At 39.3% G+C, this 8,442-nt stretch overlaps 1 pseudogene across 1 annotated transcript; it reads left to right on the forward strand.

The window, feature by feature from the left end:
• Positions 1-5,284: 5,284 nt before the first annotated feature.
• LOC146960926 (immunoglobulin lambda-1 light chain-like) lies at positions 5,285-7,611 on the forward strand (annotated as a pseudogene). Its single transcript, XR_015035342.1, has 3 exons — positions 5,285-5,599; positions 6,994-7,293; positions 7,412-7,611. The product of XR_015035342.1 is annotated as an immunoglobulin lambda-1 light chain-like (transcript).
• The last annotated feature ends 831 nt before the right edge of the window (positions 7,612-8,442 follow it).

Genomic DNA, 8,442 nt, shown 5'->3' on the forward strand with positions numbered 1-8,442 from the left:
TTTTCGTTCTACATACTATTGATTAACAATGTGATTTCATTTAATTTTATATTTAAACCCTGTATTCGGTCTTTATAAAACTATGAAATTGTTGTTGTTTATAATAATGCTGTTACATTGTTAATGTTTTTTTTTTTTTCTGTCATAAGATGTTGTTGAATAAATACAGTACTGTTTGACAAACGAATACACACAATATACACTGATACTGCTTCTTTATTTTCCAGTCTGTACAAATGTAAAATTGTACCCTCTGCACACAGTTACACCATGTATTATGTTAACAAACTTACAAACCATGACATCATTACAAAACAAATCATCTTTATACATTTTTATCACTCTTGTCATAAGACAGTCCTTTTTGTATGTTATACAGAAAAAACACGCAATGGGCTCCGCACGTCCCTGTATGCTCGCTTTGCACACGCTTCTTAGTCCATGAGCCAAGACCCCAAAATCGGCCTCCCGCAATGGAACGGGTGGGCAATTTCTGGTTTGTTTTTTTGACTTGGTAGACATCTCTAGTGAACAGTTTGGCATGATAACCATTGCAAACAGGTAGCTTAGTGGTGGTTTTCATGTGTTGAATAGGTGGACTGGTAGAGTGGAAACCGTGTATAGTGCTTGTTCGATATTATGCTGTTTGTTGACCACTCAGGGTGCCTAAATCACTTCAAGGATGTTTTTCCCTTTTATCAAGACCCTACTGTAATAATAATAGACTCACCTCAGGAATATGTGAATGAAAATGTGATTAAAAAAGATTAGAACATACACATGAAATAGCCTACGATTTTAGAGTGTTTTACTTTTCATGCAATAACAAGAACAAACAAATATTTCTTTTACACAATTAAAATCAACTAAAGAGCTTGCTCCTTCTGTCACAAATAATGTGGAGCATACTGCCAGTACAGTATTTCAAGTGTCCCTCTGTCAACGACCTACGCCTGGCCAACAGCCTGAACGAGTTCTACTGCCGCTTTGAAAGACAATGGGACAGACCTGATATCCCCCACACCTCCGACCACATAGACCCATAGAATTTTGCACAAAGTTTGGCCTCCATGGTCTGATAGATGAGTTATTACACTAATGTTAGGACCCACAGTGGGCTCAAAATCAATTTTCTTTTCTGCACAGCTTTAAATACTGTATCTTCATCGGTACAAGTACTACATGGTATCACAGTAGAGCTGGTGTGGAGCAGTGTGTCACTGCAGCCATGAGAGGGCAGCAGAATAACAGTTTTATTCATTACAACAACAGGAGCAGAAGAGGAAGATGTTGATTTAATTCATTGCAGCTCATTTCATTGCAGGTGAACTGAAGCAGTGTGTTGTTTGAACCAGCAGAGGGCAGCAGTGTGAAGGTTTCACTCCTGACAGCAGGAGGAAACAGAGAGGAGCTCATCAGAGACTGAAAGATAAACTGATGTTGATTCAAAATTCATTCAACACTGAACAAACTTGACTTTAATTTGTTGTTTTTGGTTCTTTAAGATCACAGCTGAGGAGCTCTGTGGATTTGTACTGTTGTGTTTCCATCACAGCTGTTCAACAACAGGTGACAGTGTGTGTTACTAAACTCACCACTGACCTGAATGTGTTGTTGTGTTTCTGCATCATGGTGACCCAGATTCTTTTTTTATCTGCTTCCAGATTAAAATCAAGAGCAACTTTCCACTGATTCACTTCAGAGAAACAGAGAATTTCATTAAAACAATCATCATTCATAAAAAACAAAAAAAAGGTGGAAATAATGAGAATAAACCAAGATAAAGAGTTGAATTAGTAAATGAACCTCCTCTGCAGGCTGCCACCTCCCACTCAGAGGAAAAACCACACAGCAGCTTCAGCTGAAGACAGACATGAAAATAATGTTAGAAAAAAAAGATAAAGATATTAGATGTTTGAAATAACTCTATTGAAATACGTAAAGTAGTGGAGGCCAGTCTGTTTAAGACCAGAGAGACTCCATGTCCTGTCATTTCCTCTGACTGTTTCATGCGAGAGAGAGTTAAAGGATAATTACCGCTTTTTACAATCTGGACCTTATTTCTTGCATAAAATACAATAATTTACTCACCCAGATAACTTTGGTGTCATTACAAGTCGTTGTGATGAAATGAGCTCCAGCCGAGAGCCGCGTATATCCGTATAATGGAGTCTACAGGGCAGCAGAATGCAGCCTCTAAATAACACATTATCTGCAGAGAAACTCCTTCAGTTCACCAATATTTAGTTCTGATCAGTGTTGTGCTAGTTACTGAAAAATAGTAACTAGTTACAGTTACTAGTTACTCCATTAAAAAAGTAACTCAGTTAGTAACTCAGTTACTTAAACCAAAAAGTAATGCGTTACTAAGAAAGTAACTTTTTTCGTTACTTTAAAACGTTTTTTTCCAATGCTCCCATTAAATAAAGGTTGATTGAATTCCCCTCTAACCTCATTTCAGTTCTGTACTGATGCTGATGAAAAAACATCTGTTTTTATCTGTAAAATGTTACCATCATCATCATCATGCTGCATGATGAGCAAATACAGCAGCTTTGACCTAACAGAAGTGCAAAAAAATCTTGAGCATACGTCTTGACCCAGTTACATTCGAGAACCTGTTTTCTGTGACGGAAAGTAAATTCACTCAAGCGGTAATTTTTTCCGATCGATCAGCTGTGTTTACCGTTTCAGGTGTCATAATTGGAGTCCGTCTGTCGGACTCTAACCGCTGCTGCTCGGTGGATCGGGTGCTGGTGTGTCTCGCTGTGACTCTCGAGCTGTGCCCCAGTTCAGGGGGCTGCAGCCTGAACTGACACACAGCTTCGGTCTCGGATGCTGCGTTAGCAAAGTTACCTTCGCTCGCCGTCACGCCCTGCTCTGACCTGTCCAGTCCTCAGTCTTCATGGAGCGTGTTTGATTACGTGTGGGACGCTAGAGGGCACCGAGTGCTTTGTTTTTCACAGTCACACAGTGTCAGTGTGCTCTGTCTTTCAATTCAATGAAACTTTATTGATCGCAAAAATGTTATGGGAACTGTGTGCCGCTGTAAAACCTCACCAAAAGGAACGGAAAGGAACGGAGTAACGCAGCGTCTGGTAACGGTAACGGAGTTACTGATTTTAAAAAAAACAACGCGTTACATTATTAGTTACTGAAAAAAGTAACGGCGTTACGGAACGGCGTTACTAATAACGCGTTACTACCCAACACTGGTTCTGATATGCTAGTGCTATTCCCCTCTGAGTCCGGGGCTAGCTGTTATCAACATCCGGGGTCTGTAGGTTGACCTACTGACCTCTGACCTGGATGATGTCATCTCCGACCGCGGCACGGCTTGTTGCTAACGCTAATATACTATGGTTCGTTTCTGCGTGTTTCCTACTTGTCAGAACAAAATGAGCAGCTGGATGAAGTTCAGCTTCCACAGGCTTCCTCTCCTCAACCTGGACTCACTAAAGCTCCGGCTAGTTGAGATAAAAATGGACCCGAATGCCGAAGTGGAATGATTATTATCAGAATGAGCCGGGCAGCGCTCAGAGATGACATCATCCAGGTCAGAGGTCAGTAGGTTAACCTACAGACCCCGGATGTTGATAACAGCTAGCCCCGGACTCAGAGGGGAATAGCACTAGCTCATCCTAACTAAATATTGGTGAAATGAACGGGTTTTGCCTCGGATAATGTGTTATTTAGAGGCTGCATTGCGTGCCCCGTGTACTTGCATTATATATGATCGTATTTTATGCTAGAAATAAGGTCCAGATTGTAAAAAACGGTAAGTATGCTTTAATATACAAACAAGAACAAACACCCATTCAGACAATATGCAATATAATCTTAAAATAATCATCAGGCTTCAATGGATGATAACACATTTTCATTTTTAAATAAAAACTTTAACCTGTATTTCAAATCAACAAAGGAGAAGAAGTCACTTCACATTTTGGAAATATGAAAAGTTGAAACCAATGTCAACAAAATAAGCAGAATCAAATCAGATGATATTTATTCATATTGTAGTACTTTTCATACAGTAATTGTAACTCAAAGTGCTTTACACAGAGACATGAGAGACAGACCACAGCCCCATCCACCTGCCATCCCACAATGCTTTCATGACAGGGAGCTGTTAAAACCACAGTGAACTGAGGAAACGCTAACGCTACTTTATAATGAGGAAACACAGGAGGTATTTTTTTAAAAATGAAAATGAAAACAAATAAAAAAGTTAAGAAATAAAAGGTAATCCCTGAATTAAACAAAGTAAAATGACGGAAATAAAAGAAAATGCCGTCAGAGGCGTAGATCATAACAGAAATGAGGCGGAGAGACAAATGTCTGTCAATCAGCAGCAGCAGGGGCTGATGGGAGTTGGAGGAGCCGTCAGAAACCACGTGGCCTCGTCTGAGCTCACAGCTCGTCCTTGTTTGGCCTCAGCAGCATCAGAGCTCCACTTCTCCTCAGCTTCTCCAGAGGAAACACCACTGATTCACAAAATGCTTTTCCTCCCAGCTGCTGCTCTGTGCTGTCTGTGTTCAGGTGAGTGTTTCCAGCCAATCAGGAGCCCACACACTCTACCTGTCACTACCACCGTCACACTGACCTTCATCTACCTGTCTGTGTCTCTGCAGCACTGGTTGCCATGGCAGCAGAAGAGCTGGTCCAGGACCAGTTATCATTGACCAGGAGAGTTGGTGAATCTGTCTCCTTCACCTGTGAAGAAACTGATCAGTGTGATTATGAATATGTAGACTGGTTCCAGAAGAAAGAGACAGAAACATTCACATGGATTCTTAGTGTTCACTGGCAAAATGGCAACTTTCATCTTGTTTCCAGTCATCCTCAGAAAGATGATTTCACAGCTGTTAATAAACAGAACGGCTGTGAGTTGAAGATAGAGAAAGTTAAACTCTCTCATTCAGCCTCCTACTACTGCTACTGTGCTAAGAAAGATCCTCCACAGTGAGAAATGATCCCTGCAGCCTGAACAAAAACCTCCAGATGAACAGGTGTCAAACAGCGTCAGTGACAGGAAGAGAGCAGTAAACCACAGCCCAGGTTCACACACTTCACCTCCACATCACACACTTTTTCTAGACTTTTCTTTGATGTTGATCCATGTTGTTATCAGATATTTCAGCAGGTTTCCTGTTGTTCCACACACTGAGGACAGAGAAGAAACACAGAAGCTCAATGAGAAAACAAGACCAACAGAAACAGTGAAAGGAGCTAAATGAATAAAATCATATCAAACAGAAAAACTCTAAACAACAAACCAACTTTAAACCATGTGATGAAACTGGAGCAATGGTTCATCCTGAGGGGAACATGAACGTCTGGACCAACTTCAATGTGAATATTTGTTGATATGTTTCAGTGTGAAGCCAAAAGAAAAGAGAAGAAGAGACAGTGATGTTGATGTGAACGTTAGAGAAACACATGATGGAGCTGAAACATGATCCTGGTTCATAATGTGGACTCGTTCAGCTCAGCTGACACATTCAGCAGCAGACGGGTTTTTGTATTAGTCTTTCTCACTGTGGAGAAGGCTGGCCGTACGACATCTTTGGCTCTGGAACTAAACTGTTTGTAACAGGTAAGAACAAACTTTTATTTCTCTTCAGTTGTTTTATTGAAGAAGTTAAAATGTGTTTGAAGTCAGTTTCTGCTGTTTCAGACTTTACATGTTAGTTTGTTCAGAGTTAACAGAGAATTGGTTCTGCAGCTTTCTAACGTAACAAAAAGTGGTTTAAATGGTTCAGTTCAGCTCCACATGAAGAAGATATAAAGATATATGAATTATTGATCAAATATTCAGTGTTTGACCATCTCAGGACTCACATCAGTTTCTTAGTCTGTGAACATCACAGTCAATTTACATGTTAAACGGAATAATTTCTTTATATCTTTAGATTTAACTCCCTTCAATATAGCTGTGGAATTTTTCACCTTCACATTAATATTTTAAATAAAAATAAGTTTTAAAAAATGTATGTGTTAAGTTAAAATTCTGCTTTATTTTATAAGTGCATGAAAAACAGGAGCAACTGAGGCAGTTGATAAATAAAATCTTTGGGGTTTATTGTGAAGCTTTAATTATGTCATTTCAAACCATTTTAACTTCCTTCAACTTCAACTTCAACTTCATTCAAAAATATACCTTACAAGCATGAAGGCTATTTACTTTTACTAATTAAATGTTGACTGTCATTGTCTTTATTCTGTCATTTACAACCAAGTCTAGATGACATAAAAAATGCCACTTGTAGATTTCATCATACTGTGACCTACTAAACAAAATTTACCAAAAACCTACAAAAATAATTCTGTTCTCTGTAAAACCTAAAATTTTAAGTTTATACATTTAATAATTAAGGAAGTTAATTAATTATGTTTAACAAAACATAAGTTCAGTGGTATATTTCAGAAAAGCTAAATAGATTCCAACATTGTCGTCATGTAAGTGCAGTTTTGCGCAATGGAAACTGTGTTCATTGTAAAAAAAATAATAATAATAATAATAAGTTATAAAGATAAACATTTAAGGATATATGTATATATCATTGGTAATAGTGAGGATGTTTAGATAATAATTTTCGCCAATGTATTAATTTAAAACAAATATTTCTGATAAATTATGTTCGTTATGTATTTTATGTAGAAAATGTGCATAAATCATACACATTTTCCCACGCAGAGAAAAAAATATACATATATCCTATCTTTTCATATGAAATAAATTGACCATCAACAAAGATAATTATACGACACTGAAAAACATTTCTCAGATACATATTTATCTGTTATGTGACAAACGAGACATTAGATGATGACTGGGCTTGATGGTGACCTCTGTGCTGTATTGATGAGGAGCTGAGTGATCAGAGTCCATGTAGTGTCCAGGATCAGACTGAATGCAGTGCAGTGCTGGAAGCTGCTGTTGACTGTGTGAATGTGTCTGTGCTGCTTGTTGCTGCTGTCAAACTTCAGATGAGCAGGTAGTGAAGCCCGTGGTGAGCGTGTACCCAGCAGCATCCAGAGCCCACCTGGAGGGGAGGAGCTCCCTGCTGTGTCTGGCCTCAGCCATGTCTCCTCCTCTGGTCCAGTTCTCCTGGAAAAGACAGAAGGAGGATGGTCCTCTGCTTCCTGCTGAGGGAGAGCAGCTGCAGCTCACAGAGCCGGGACGCTCCGCCGCCATCTTGCTGGTGGATCGGGACGCCTTCTACACGTATAAATACCGCTGCTACGTCAAGCACGAGGGGGGCACGGTGGAGGCCCAGGCAGCACAAGGTGATGGAGGCTTGGTGACTGTGTTGAGCAGTGATTCAGCTTCATGTGGAGACTCTGTCACAGAGAGCAGAGCAGCACAGCACTGACTGGTTTCTCTTTGACTCCTTTTCTGTTGCAGTGGTTCCCCTGGATCCTCTCCGGCCTCAGTGCAGGGTGAAGCTGCTCTGTCTGCTCTACACAGTGCTGATAGTGAAGAGTCTGCTCTACTGCTGTGGACTCGCTCTGCTGATGAGCCTCAGAAACAAGGGACCGTCCACCTGCTGCACACAAGCTGACTGACTGTTTCCTCATCCTCTTTTCTCTCCATCACATCTCATCACTTCATCTTATTTTTTGTATTTGATTACGGCGCAGACATTTAAATCTTACAAATCTTTCTACATGTTTAGATTAAGTCAACCACAAAGATAACGACATACATACAGATCCATGTTATCACTTTTTGAATATGGCTTTCTGGTTTTATTTCTACTTTTAAGTGATCAGTAAATAAACAGAACATCAAACTGAATCATCAATTGTCAAGTAAATATTCTGTTTTTTTATTAAACCTTTGCATGCTTTGAACATTTTCTTTAGAGTGTGGTTGTTTTGTCAAATGAATTCACTGTAACATCCTCAATTTATTAATAAATCACAGTCTCATAGAAAACAAAGGATGGATATTAATTTATTTTCTTGTTTCAAATAATAACAGACAGATGTGACTGTGTTGTTCACACATATTGACACCAACTAGTTATTTGCCCGCGGCCGTAAACAGCTCTACCTTCATAAACCTCAAATAAACATAGAGGAAGATTCAAACAGGATCAAGAACCTGAACTGGGACAAAGTTAAACCAACAACAGCACAAAAACAAACACAGATTTCATACACAATCAAGGAGGGGTGGATGTTGATTTAGCAGCAGGATCAGTATTGTTTGTATTAATCATTTAGCCTACACGTAAATCATCTTTTACAACCCTGTCAGTGTAAATATAAAACTCTACGCTGATGACACTGCTGTTTAAAGACAAAACCGCTGGCAAGTTGTTGTCATCAAGTTTCAAATAATCTGAGTCGTAAGAAATGTCACAAACAACCCTGAATAAATATAAATGCACATCAGTGGCATTATTCACAATTAGTTTAGATTTATACTGT

Source organism: Trachurus japonicus, unplaced genomic scaffold, assembly GCF_045865225.1.
Source record: "Trachurus japonicus isolate A0001 unplaced genomic scaffold, Traja_1.0 AP029826.1".
NCBI lineage: Eukaryota > Metazoa > Chordata > Actinopteri > Carangiformes > Carangidae > Trachurus > Trachurus japonicus.